Raw genomic sequence first — 13,991 nt, 5'->3', positions numbered from 1 at the left:
TTCTGAAATTAATTTTTAGTGGTTTGGATTATATCTAATAGATACCACAGAACTTTTAAGGAGCAGTGAGAAAAATGAGAGGAGATGAGCTAGATGACCACATGAAATACAAAATTGACTTTTTTCCTGTAGAGGACAGTACATACTGGAAATGGCTAGATGATTTCTTTCATATGGAAAATTTGTATTTGTCCATCAGCTGAAGTCAACTGTAATTCAAATCTATGCCTTCTGGCTAAGAAGTTCTTGAAGAAAACAGAAAAGTGTAAATTCAAGGAAAAAAACACCATTTATTCATGAAAATGTCATCTAGTGTTTTTACATATCATAGGTATCAGTGTATGAGTTCGTAACAGACACCAGAATTTTAACTACTGATTACCCTTTCTCCTTCTTAATAAAGGATGACAAAGTCTTAAAGGGTGGCTACAAGGAGTCACATGGAGAGGACAAGAGGCAACAGGTAGAAGCTGCACCAGGAGAGGTTTCATCTTGATATAAGAAAGACATTTTTTACAGTGAGAACAATCAATCACTGGAACAACCTCCCCAGGGACATGGTAGAGTTCTCATCACTGGAGGTTTTCAAGCTGCAGTTGGACAGGGTGCTAGCTAATCTCATTTAGGCTTCCCTACCCATGAAAGGTTGGACTAGATAGTCTTTTGAGGTCCCTTCCAATCTGGGCTGTTCTATGATTCTAAGTTGTCTTGGTTTCGGCTGGGATAGAGTTACTTGTCTTCCTAGCAGCTGGTATAGTGCTGTGTTTTGGATTTAGGATGAGAATAATGTTGATAACACACTGGTGTTTTAATTGTTGCTAAGTAGCGCTTACACTAATCATGGACTTTTTCAGCTTCCCCTGCTCTGCCAGGTGCACAAGAAGCTGGGAGGGGGCACAGCCAGGACAGCTGGCCCCGACTGGCCAAAGGGACATTCCATACCATAGGGCATCATGCTCAGTATATAAGCTGGGGGAGCTGGCTGGGGGGGCAGCGATCGCTGCTTGGGGATGGACTGGGCATCGGTCAGCGGGTGGTGAGCAATTGCATTGTGGATCACTTGTTTTGTATGTTCTTTTATCATTTTTTATTATTATTATTATTATTTTCTCTTCCTCTGCTGTCCTATTAAACTGTCTATCTCAACCCATGGGTTTTACTTTTTTCTCCCCCCAATTCTCTCCCCCATCCCACCAGGGGGGTGGGGGAAGGGTGAGCGAGTGGCTATGTGGTGCTTAGCCGCTGACTGGGATTAAACCACAACATAAGTCTATGAAAAAGAAAATCTCATACAAAAAGAAAATCTTACTCTGAAAAAAACCAAAGAACCTTCAGGACTGTATGAAATACACACTGTAAGTCACTACAACATCAGTCTAACAAAGATGTTCTTTCTTCCAATCACCAAGTTCTTGAGAAGATAGGATTTCATAGGTAGTTACTCTGACCCCTATATAGACAACCTCTTGCTTAAACTAAAATATCTAATGCCTGATAAACTGAAGAATTGCCTTCATGAGGGTAAGCTTTTCTGAAACCTCAAAACACATTTAATTTTTATTCAGGACGCTGGGATGTGAGGAAGAAAGACCTCTAGTCTAAAGGCCATTAGGTCAGACCACCACAACCAGTGGGGTCAATCAAAGTCAGAATCATGGGTACGTGCCTAGTTTGATTAAAACTAGAAATAAGAAAAACAAAACTACTTTAGGTTACTGTTTTAAAAACCTGACATATCAACTGCTCAGAAGTTCTCTTCCTAGAGCCTGCAGAACTAGAGAAGCTAGGCTGTAATGCCTACTTACAACATCTGATAACGATTTACGATTTCCATGGCAGATGTGATTTTTGACTCAGGCAGTCTACTTAAATTCTAAACACACAAGTTAGGAACATGGTACTTCAGTGATTCCTTGTTCACTTCACAGTGATTCCTAGATGCCTCTGGCTCAAGTCTTGAGAGTTGTGGATTATTTTCTTAATGCTGATATGAAAACACGGGAGACTAATTTCTCCCTTTGGAGTTCCAGGAACTGAATGATGAACCAAGGTTTCTGGACTAAGGAGAATCCCCACTGCTAAAGACTTGTGCTTACAGTCTGAATTTTTCCTTGAGAATTAAGATAACCTCTACAGCTGCCTTGCTGAAACCTAAGGAACAAATGAGTGCGAGAGACATTTGCACAGGATATATTAAATCAGAGGAAAAGTTAAGCAAGATTTGAAACATGCTCGCTGGTTCATGAAATAAGAAATGTAAGGATGATACGATGCTCCCTCTATAGGAGGAGTATCATTTCCCTTCATCATGAAGGGATGAGTAAGAGAAATGCTTTGTAAAAAACCCTTGAAAAGGGGGTGGAGGTAGGGGGAGAAAATCAAGACAGGGGACTTAAACACCCATCACAAGCAGGCCAATTTCAGACAAGAGTTGATCTTTCTTCTGATTATAGTATCTAACTTGTCTCAGAACAGTTTTCTCTGTTTTCACAAATTCAAGAGCACAAATGCACAGTGATGGTGAACCACCATAGTTACTAGTCTTCAGGGTATTTCTAGAGCCTGAAGGACAAGCTATAAAGTGACCCTTCACCCAGAAAAAAGCTTTTTAAATAAAATCAAAATTATCATATTCTGGACTTGTGAACACACAGAAATCTTCAGCAATAAAAAAAAAAAAAAATCCCAACAAACTCTGAAACTGCACAAAAGCCTGTAAAGGTAGAAATAGCATTTCTAGGAGTAGAATCCAAGTTTTCAGTGCAAGAGAAACAACCTTTCAAGAAAAAAAAAAGTCATTAAGAGCTCCTATGATCAAAATTAACACAATTTAGCCCTGCATCTCTTTCTAGACCACATACAAATGGTAAAATCTTACCCTTCTACAAAATAGGGTTTTTCAACTAAAATTCAAATTTCTATTGGGTGATCCTTTTCAAAACTGAAGCTAGAAGAGAAACTAAGAGTTTTGATGTGTTGTACATGACTGGCGGCTCAGAAATACTCAACACAGCCCACTAGGAAAAGATATGTAACATACCTTTGCGCACTGCTTCATAGGCCTAGCGTTATACTTCCCAATCCACAACCACTTAATCCTATTATTAAAGACTGTTAATCAAAGCCTACAGATCAGGTAATGGAATGAAATGTTAAGCCTGCATTTTATGAATTCTATAAACATGTCTGTGTGTATAGAAGAGTTACACAGCAACTGTGAGATTTTAGATTGCAAAACAAGGAATGTAGATGTAAATGTTGATGCTAAGTTAATATTTGTTTTAGTCTCATCTGTAGCACACACAGTCCGAGGTAGGAAAGTTATTTCTTTAAAATACTTTAAATTCAGGATGGTGTGGTTCCAAGACAAGCAGCTTTCCATTATCTCGAGCAGTTGGGATAACACACATAATGAATAAACCCAGACCAAAACCACAGGTATTATGGGGAAAAATGCTTGGGAGCACTGAATACAGATCTCAATGACACTATAAGAAGTGACCATGGATCCTCATGGGCTTTTCAATTCCAAGTCAGTACTAGTCCTGCCCAAACTCGAGTTGCCTCTGCCATACTCTGCAGCATTCCCTTTTCCAGGTATATGGTGCAGAGAAATTTCTGCTGCCTCTTCAAGTAGCCAAGTTGAACCTGGCAGAATATACACTTTATAGCTCCGCACTACAGGAAAGCATAAGAGCTATTTCCAAAGACAAAATGAGGCTGCACTGTGGCTCAACAAATAACCCTGCCAAACTTGTGTCTAAATACATGGCACAAGTAACTTCTAATCCAGATAATCCAATTTCAGGTAACTGAAAGCCGAGTGAAAGTATAACACATTGTAACAGCTATTTTGCATTTCTGACCAGAGTGAACATCCTGTCAATGTCCTCTAATGCAAAAGAACTTGATTTAATTAACATATTCAAACACCACAAGCCTTATTCTTGAAGGTGTAACTCTACTGCTAACGGAAGTATGGGTATCTCAGGCCACTGCTAATGAGTATCAGAATCTTTTGCTTGAACGGTAGATTGAATCCATCCCAGCTCAGCAGGGCTTAAAAGCTGTTTCCATCAAGTGGGTATTTTGTGGCCTGTTTGAGTTTCATGCATCTACATTCCAGCTACCACATCAAACTCACCACTCTACTTGGCACTAGTCTGCAAGCTCTTTGAGGAAAGAACTGTCTTACGTGTTTACACATTTCTCAGCACAAGAGTCCTATTCTTGGCGGAGTCTTCTGAAAAATTGCTGCTGCTACAGGGTCTAAAACTGTTTTCTACCACATATTGAAAAGTTCAGAATCCAGCAAAAGAACTTAAAAATAAAAAAAGATAGTTGAAAAGTTTTTTTTAAGATACTGTATTTTTAAATCCCCGTGATTTTAGACACTTCAGTGTTTTAACACTACTGTTCCATATTAAAATAAACTAATTAGTCTGTTGCAAAGCAACTGAATTTTATTCTAGGCAGGAAATAAACTCTCAGGGTGAAGTTTCATAAGATAGCTGAGTCAACTTGATGGCTGACTGCCACCAGAAGGGATAGTTCTGCTCTCCAGTCTCTGCTGGCCTAACAGGCTTTATCCCTTCTTCCCAACCTCTACACTACCTCCAAACTCACATTACCCCTTGGTTCATACTGGTGCTATGTGCAATTCAGCTCACTAAATCAATAGAAAATTGATATAGTTTTAGGGATTGGTTTGCTGCCAGTTCAGCAAGCTGAAATGACTCACAAAAGCATCAAAGCCAAAGCAGGCAGGCCAGAAAAGAGGAATGGACAGGACCGTTACTTTCATTGCCAGCTGGATCTTAAGATTATCTTAGCCATTTCTAGAAACTGATTTTTAGGGTCATGGCTATAACCAACTAACTGTGGTGTAAATGTGGATACGGCGTTGCAATGAGCTAGCTACTCTTTGCTAACTAGCCCTGCTTATGATCCCCCCCAATAAACCAGAGGGGTAGGCTACCTCACCTTTTCCATAGGGTAAGAGTTTTCAAAGAGAGTTACCATTGAACAGCTCTCCATCTTAAGCCACATGTGCCCATATGATAATCACTTCTAACTACAAGTAGCTGATGTTACAGGGTCAACCAGCAAGTTCTGTTCTGCAGTTCAATCTTCGATGATCTTTTAAAGCAATAGAAATGAAATTAGCTGAAGGATACTTGAAAAATATCTGTTCCCCAAAACACCCAACACCACTCCCATCTCCTGTGAGTAAACTTAAGAGTATAATTAGGAAAGAACAATCATTAAAATCTTGGGCAAATTAAATATTAGACACAAAACTGTTAATGAGTATGAGAAATTTAGAAATAGTATTTTTCTACAATATGAACATCCATAGCATTTGCTAGAAAGGTGAAATACCATACAACCCACATAAAGCGTGGAAAACCCCAAGTCCTTCAGAATCAACTCCTTATGTGTCGATGACTATTCTAAAACTGTGTTCCATGCATACTTTCATTTGAGCTTGACAGCAAAGAAATATTCTGACCTTCAGTTCAATCACTGCTCCAGAAAGAGACACAGGAACTCGTTCGTTGCTAAACTAATCCAGTTTCCAAACTGACTATTTTTGCAACTCAAAATGGTCTCTATTTCAGATCAGTTTACTTAACATCAAGGAATAAATACTTTACAAGTAACAACTAAGAAATATACACTTCTTTTGCTGGCAAATCATCACAATGACCTAAAGCAGTTGTACAGCAGGTAACCATTTATACAAGAGCTGTACAGGACAAAAGCGTTCAGACCTTTTCACAACTGACTTGGAGTCCGTGACAGATGATTGTTTTAATTGTCACAACTTAAGGAACCATGAGCACAAGGTACAGAAAAAAGCATCACTGCACAGTCTGCACCAGCTTTGAGCAATCTGATTTCAAGAAGATACTCTTTTTGCTTTTATACATGGCATTTGAGATGGTTAGTTCTTTGAAAAATAGCAAGCCAGATTCAATTTGAGACCAACTGTCAATGTTTTATTCCCCTCTAGGAATAATACTCAGTAGCAGCTACAGTCCATTTAGAGCTTGTCACAAGTAGTGGTTTAACTTGGTTGAATTTTTCTTCTGTTCACAGAAAACTCTGGCTTCAGTTTCAACATTTCTCCATTCTTTGGTAAAGTTTCCCGCCCCTCCTTCAGAGTTCCTCAGTGATGAGCGGCTCTTCTTCATAAATTTTCATGGCTATATTTAACCATGTAGCTCAATTTACTTTTTAGTTCAAATATCACCACTTTGATACAACTGTTCTTATTGCCACAATACACTGGCAAGTTTCAGCTGACTTCAGCAATTGGCTTCATTATTGCTCTTCTGCACTTACATTCTTTCGGGGCTTCAACCCCAAGAGGACTTAGCACACTCACAATCTTTATGCCAGCTTCTAAATGCCTAGATTCCAAAAAAATCCATTAAGTAAAATCAGAATAAGAAGCATAGCCTGTGGAATTAGGACTCTCAATAGCAACATAGTGAATGGACTGTAAGTCACCAAAAGGAAATTCTCTTTCTTTCTTGGACTCGAGTATCTGAATGAGTGAGATGAGTATATAAGTTGGGTATTCTTCCTTCAAGCCCCTATTTTTAGCTGTCTATAGTATTTGAGAACAGAGAACTGTGTTACTCTCTTCTTCGAAAAGGAAGAGTGGGATGTTCATTTTTCTACCTAATAAATCAATAGAACTTGCTTAGGAAATTTTTAGTTTGTGCACTCCTCAGTCTGATGACAATCCAGTCCCACACCTTGCGTCTCACACAAGAAGCCTACGCTGAGGTGTAAGTGAAGCAGTCAGTAGGTAGGTTAAGTAAGCCACGGTCCCTCCTCCCAAATGATGAGAAGAGCGGCTACTCCTGAATGATTCAGGACTTCCTAAGATTTCCTAAGCACAACTGAAGGAAGTGTCCTTGTAAAGCTAAAGAAAAACTTAACAAGGCAGGAAAAGTGGAGGTATAATCATTCGAAAATAAAAAACTGGAAAATTTTCATGACATGACCAAAGCAAGGAACCTGTGAATGCTCTGAATTTGTTAACATCGAATTCAGAGGAACTGTGCTGGTGAAAACCTCTGACATACACTATCTTCAGCTTCCCCAGATTCCCTAGACTTCAGGCCAGCAGACTGGTGAAATCTTGTCAAAAGAGACTACGTATTTTTGATTGATTTTATGTATTCGTTTGGATATACCTGTGTGTGTGTGTGTGTGTGTGTGTGTGTTTGTGTTTGTGTGCGCACATGCGAGTGCATGTACATACACACAACAAACTTATCTTTGTTGCTGACCAATTTGATTGCTCACTACCCAGATTAACTACTTTGGCAATAAAGAATGGTGTGGAAACAAATCTGCTCTTTGGGCCAATGTTCCACCTAACATAATGATAAGGAACTACTTCTCTACAAGTTTTTGTTTTTGTTTTTTTTTTTTGGAGAAGTGCCCAGGGCAGTTGTGGGGGGGAGAGGAGATAAGACATCCACTTTGTGAATCTCAAGTGATAGCTGATGTCAGATACTAAAGAGGATCATCCCTCTACTCACATATACAGGCACTAAACACGTTCAGCAGCAAAAGCCTAAGAACTCAAGTAACTTTACTAGCAAAAGTATTGATGACTACTGATTGAGTATTAAAATAAGTAGATTTTTCTGTTCATGGCAGCCTTTGAATGACATTACTTAATTCCAACTGACATTGCGTAGTCAGGTTCCCAAATGTTTTTCTGGATTTGCCTTTGAAACTGTCAAAGCTGCAAAATCTTTTTTGAAGTAAAATATTCACAAGATATGGCTTCTGCACTTAGCCTTGAAGTTTTAAGTTTCTACTCAAGTTTTCTATGTCTTTTGTTAGTCCATGGATATTACTTTTATCATCAACTCAGACCAACAAGACTAGGAGGAATCAGATGAAACTAATAAGTAGAGACCAAAACAAATGGAAACATTTTTTCCTATTGCCTAGTTTATTTGTGGATTCTCTGACACAGGGCACCAAGGACACTAGAAGTCCATATGGGTTGAACAAATGAATGGAATAAAGTGCCATTAAATTTTTTATTTTTTATTTTTGAAAAAAGGTAACAAACTACAGGAACTCAGAATATAAAGGCAAAGTATCTCAGTATGTTCGTTTCTTTACTATTACCTAGGTGAACTTTTGATCGGATCCAATACATTCCCAAGTTTCCTCCTAGATTCAGAGGAAAGTGAAAATAGAGCACAGTGTTTCTGTTTTCCAGGAAAAACATAGTTCTAAGTTCTCAGAACAAACCAAAAATGCTCTAATTCTTTAGGATCCCTAAATAAAACTCAAACCTGAATTGCATTCTTGGCCTGAAGTGGTTTTAAGTTGGTATTTTAAGTACCTCTGACATTGAAACAACAGCGTTACACTGCTGCGTAGTAGAGACAGATCGATACAAAAAGGCCACAGAGGAAAAATGGCCTACCCCAGGCAAACACGATGCTTGTAGAACCCAGGTTAAAAACCAGCGTAGAAATTACAGGAATCATTATGGAGGGGCAACACTTACAACTTCAAATTCCTGATCAGCCACAAATTAGAGAGAAAAGTCATTACCTCCCCCCATTATAAGAGGATTCTTGGAACTGCTTACCAAATAATGCAATTTCAGCATGGAAATCTAGGAAATAGTGACTGAAAAGCCACTCTTCCCAGTTTCCCAATGCTTTAATGTTTCCTGAAAACAACAGGCAGATTCAGAAACCAGGAACAGTATCCTTTCAATACAGACTATTACTTTAGTTCAACTGGGAGTTGCATGCAAAAGCACAAAATGGTAAAATACATTTATTCTACTTGGGAAACTGCACTAATCATTTACCTTACGTGCCACGGGGTCACGGGCTTTCCTATTTGTAAGAATTATCAGCAATTCCATGACTTCCTTTAAATACCAACAGCTCCTAGGTTTCCAAAATGATCTAAGTGGAGTACAACCATTTGTCCAAGATGCCGACTCATCACGCCCTGGACTAACAGCTGATCTGAGTCACCTCAAAAAGATGAAGTCATGAACATGCTGGACTGAACTTTATTTTACTTTGGTTATTCAGTGACAACTAGAACCTGACCAAAAATGTCAGCAACAGTCCCCAGGATCCTGCCAAAATACACCGCATACCTCACCTTGACAGAATACTGCCAACCTCTAAGTCAATACGGAAAATCCTTAGAGCAGTTCTCAACCCTGTTCTGCGCAGCTTCAGCACCGCTTTCATGTTCTGGCATTCAAACCAATCCACCTGCATTTGTGCAAGAACGACTCTGCAAGGTACCCAAGCAGTGTCTTCGCCTAAGCGAAATTAGCTTTCTCTTTTTCAGGATTATTTACATTCATAAACCAAGAAGCTGGAAAGGTCTTCCTGAATTCAAGCAGACCAAATAAGGAAGTTACAGCTGATAATTTCCTTATGTTGGGATTCGGTTAAAGTATTTACAGATAGCTGGGAACAGAAAGCAAAACCAACACAGAAGATTTAACCGCAATATGGCTAAGCTTTACTTATACAAGCAACTAAATTTCAAACCACCAGCTTCAGCACTATTAAATAGGTAGAATACCAATTGGGAGACCTGAAGCTTTGAGATAGGAAAGGAGTTCCACCCCCCCCCCCCCCCAAAGATTAATAAAATATTACTTTCCCCAAAAGCTAACACTGAAATTCATGGACCATGGTCTGCTTAGGCATTTACAGCAAAGAATACAGAAGATACAACAATCCTTTCTACGGGGATACCAAACTAAAAGTACCACCTAGATGAATTTAACGGTCACAGACTCCTTAACTACAGCAGCAGCAGTCCTTCAGATAGTTTTGAAAATACAAGCCACGGAAACAGAAGTTATCATCACAGCCCAGAATTCAAAGCTGTTCTACACACTTGTCTCTCTTCCACTGAAGAGCAAGAAAGAAGAAGGGTTTCCTAATTCCGACTTCTATCTTACGAGCACCAGTTACTCCACATTGAAATACAGAAGTGGGGGGACCACAGATATGGCAGGCCCTCCTCCCTAAAAACATTTGTGTCTCCAATTAAAATGCTCTCTGTTTCCACAACAGAGCAGAAAGCTGCTCTCGGGGAGAAGCGCTAGACAAATTTAGCTCTTAAAAAAAGACGCTTCCACAAGTATACTATATTACACATTTGAGAATTCCTCACGCTTTTCTGCATCCACTTCGATTCGCTCTCTTACTTTCAACTTTCTTTTTAACTCCGTGGCCAGTCTCACTTCTATTTGCTTCCAGTTTTTCCTCATTTTGCTCTGCTTAGGTAAACACATGGCACTATCACCAAATTAATCTACGCTGTATTCTTGAGGGAGGTTTTCAACATTTGGATATTTAGCTCCCTTGTTGTATCTATACCAGGCAAACACGCTGCTAAGAGCTGACAGAGATCTCAGCGATAATAATATACACCTTTAATTAAAACAGAAAAATGTTCAATACAAAAAAAATTCATTCTTCATGAAATAAACAATAGCTAACAAATTAAATGGGGAAAGCACATGGCAGGGTGAGGCAAGTTATTCTTTTCCTGCTTGTCCTGAACAACTGATTTATTAAAAGGTCTATGTAATCATATTAATTTATTCTACCTACTCAAAACCTGGTTTTGTGTTTGAATCATTCTTACTTTTTTTTAATCTCTCTAGTAACTGAAAGGGATGGTAGAAAGATTAAGAATTTGCTATGACGCTTCTTTAAAAGAGACATCTGGGTCAAGGGATCAGAAAAGACTATTCAGAATCAGCACTCAGTTACAACACACTATCATTGCATCAGAACAGGCTGTGACTAAGGGAAGAGTACGTACATTCTATCCAGAAAGAGGGACTGGTGCTATGTTTGAAAGGCCAATTACTGAATAATTTATTGAAGACACGTATACTGTACACAGAAAAATGTAGAATCAGTTTACTATCAAGGCTTGAAACATGCTAATGTATTTTTCCTATTAGAGCTTTACTTTTAAAACAATTTATCTTCAAGTAGTTAAACATCAGTGAGTCACAAGGCAGGTGTCTGCGCTGTGCCTCTACTAATACTGTCCTACCAACGACCTCCAGCCTGACAGCTTGGGATTATTTACTAACAGGGATTTGGTACCTTGTCCAGTGGAAGAAATGGACTGAATGAAAGACCAATATGGTGGGAATGGGTAATAACTGCACGCTTGAGACAAGACAGCAAAGAATTTGTTAAGAGATCTGGATTTCTGTGTTAAATGTCATAGACCTTAGTAAGACAGAACTGTTCCAGAAATAAATTTTAACTATGATCTCTTGCAACTAATGATAATTAGGCAACTGTTTTAAACAGTTCTAGCTGAGCAACAATAGCATCTAAATGAATAAAGAATTCGTATTGTAAAATTACAATCCCCTGGTTTTGCTTCTTTGGACTACAGTATCAAATTTGAGATTGGACCTGGATTTTAAATTGAAATGCAGAAGAAACATCAACTCGTCGTTTCATGAAGAAAATCTCTCATTACCACAAGCAGAGTATTCGCAGCCCTGTCATTTTGAAGACTTTGACATTAATCTTAAAAGCATCAGAAAGAATGGAATATTACAGCATACAACATACAGATTTGCTACCAAAAAATCACGTGCTCGTGGTATTATCTTTCTCTCCCTTCTTAAGGTTAACGTGCCATTACCGCGCATCTCCCATCAGGGGCTTGCTGGCCGGTATCACAGGTCAAGTCAATGGTAACTACACGGCAAAACGCGTCAACATTAGATGGGGAAGGGATGAAGAAGCATCACTGAACACATTTGTCCCTCGGTGTTTGTAAGCACAGCCTTACTTATCAAGCACAGGTCCTCCTCCTTTCCGCACACCGGTTATACCCAGCGCTATTGCTCAGCAAATACAACTTGTGACAAACACGACGGGAAACCGCAGGCAGATACGCGCCGCTACAGCGGAGAGCCAGGGGGCGCGGGGCGCTCGGGAGGGCAAGGCTGCAGCAGGGCCCCGGCTTTCCTTCTCCTCCTCCAACCCATTTCCCTGCAATGACCCCGCGGCCGGCGAAACGCCCGCAGCACGGCTGGGGCTCTGTGTTGTGTCTGGGCGCAGGCCCCATGTGACAGACCCGCGCACGCACAGGTGCCGTAGCCGCGGGGGGGGGGGGGGGGGCGAGGCGCGGGGGGGCTGACCCGGGCACGCACACACCTGGCACGCCCTCGGCAACTTGCACCGCGCGCGCGCACCCGGGGGTCCGTGGCCGCCCCCCGCGCGCACACACCCTCCCGCGCGCGGGCAAGCGGGGCTGAGCGAGGCCCCCGCGCCGGTTACATAACCCCGCGCGCCGCCGCCGCCACCCCCCGCCCCGCCGAGCCCGGCGCTGGGGAAAAGCCGTGGCGGGGAGGAGGGGGAGGACCAGGCCGCGGGCCCAGGGAGGGGCTGAGGCGGGGCAGGGGCTGCGGGCCCCGCGGCTGCCTCCGGCTCCCCCTTCCTTCCCCCCTCCTCCCCGAGCCGCCCACCCGCAGGCGCGCACGGGGGGGGGGGGGCGCGCTGGCGAGGGCCGAGCGGCCATGGGGGCCGGGGCCGCCGCGCCGCGAGAGGGAAGGCGCCCGCTCCGGCAGCCCCGCGCCGCCGCTCACCTTTCGCCGCGTCCCAGACGCACATTCCCGGGGCGCCGCCGCCGCCTGCCCTGCCGGGGCCTGTGGGGGCTTCACATCGCGGCTCCCCCCGGCACGGACGGAACCACCGCCTCCTGCCCGCCTTCCTCCTCCTCCCCAGCTCTCAGCCCCGGCCGCGCTCTCCCGCTCTCCCCCTTCCTTCCTTCCTTCCTTCCGTCCTTCCTCCCTCTCCCCCCCCCCTTCTCCTCCCCCTCTCGGTGTCCCCAGCAGCAGCCCCTCCTCCCCCCGCCCTTCCTGCGAGCGCGTCACGAGAGAGTCTCGCGCCACCAACCGCCGCTCGGTCAACAAGCGCCGCGCGCCGGGCAGGCCAGCCAGCCGGCCGGCCCGCCCGCCCGCCCCCGGGGCGCCCCCTAGCGGCTCGCGCCCCGCGGAAAGTCGCGTGCGGCGCCGCCGAGAGGGCTGGGGAGCGCTCACACCGGGCACGTGACGGCGGGGCGGGGCGGGCGCGAGCGGCTCGCGCGCCTCGCCGGCTCCCCCCCCCCCCGCCCGAGTGGGCTGCGGAGGGCGCGGGGCGGCGGCGCCCCCTGGCGGCCCGAGGGGCGCGCCGCAAGCGCGGGGGCTGCTGCAGCGGCGGCGCGGGCGGGCCCCTCGCACCGGGACGGGGCGGGCGGGCGGGCAGGGCAGCGGAGCGAAGGGGGCGGGTCGTTGTGCCCAGCCCAGCCCGGCCCGGCCCTCCCGCTTCCAGCGGCCGCCGGGAGCCAGCGGCCGGCCGGCTGGCGGAGGCGAGGGTGCGCACGTCCTCCCGCAGTGCGGCCGCGTCTCCCCGTAAGCGGGGCGGCGGCGGCGGGCAGGAGCCGGTGAGGGAGGGCGGGCGGCCTGCGCGGAGGGGTGGCGGGTCCGCTGCCCCGGCACTGGCACGGCCCGCTTGCCCGGGGCTGGGCGGCGCCGCAGCGGAGGGGAGCCTCTGCTCCGGCGGGGGGCAGCGACCCCCCCCGCCCCTTCCCGCCGGCCGTTGCCGCTCCCGGGGCCGCCGTTCAGGGAAGAGGCGGGCGGGGAAGGCCCGAGGTCGGTTGTGGCCGCCCCCCGCTGCGGCGTCCCCCTCCCGACCGCGGCGTGGGCCGGGATGGCGGGTGGGGGATCGCGGCCCAGCCCTGTCCCTGCCCTGGCTGGGTCCTTGTGGCCGAAGTGGGGCTGAGCCAGGTGCAGGCCTCGCCAGGCTCGTACCAGAAGCGGTTTCTCTCACGGGAAGAGGGCCTGCTTGTTCCACTCGCTGGGTACGGGAATAACACCCGCTGGCTCCTCACGTGTGATTCTGCATTTTTAATTAGGCAGGTTTCTAAAAAGTGCAGTG

At 44.7% G+C, this 13,991-nt stretch overlaps 1 protein-coding gene across 4 annotated transcripts in view; it reads right to left on the bottom strand.

The window, feature by feature from the left end:
* The window catches only part of REV1 (REV1 DNA directed polymerase), a 64,082-nt gene extending 51,195 nt beyond the window's left edge, over nt 1-12,887 (bottom strand). For 3 of the 4 annotated variants that reach the window (XM_082334603.1, XM_082334599.1, XM_082334602.1), the window contains exon 1: nt 12,662-12,887. The gene's annotated coding sequence lies outside the window, so the exon portion shown is untranslated. Of the gene's footprint in view, nt 1-11,862; nt 11,885-12,661 lie in introns of those variants that run through there. The other variant, XM_082334607.1, reaches the window with a different exon arrangement.
* Between the last annotated feature and the right edge of the window lie 1,104 nt (nt 12,888-13,991).

Source organism: Platalea leucorodia (assembly GCF_965183815.1).
Source record: "Platalea leucorodia genome assembly, chromosome: 2".
Taxonomy (NCBI): Eukaryota; Metazoa; Chordata; class Aves; order Pelecaniformes; family Threskiornithidae; genus Platalea; species Platalea leucorodia.
Note: the sequence above shows the minus strand (reverse complement) of the source record. Positions and strands in the feature narration are given on the sequence as shown.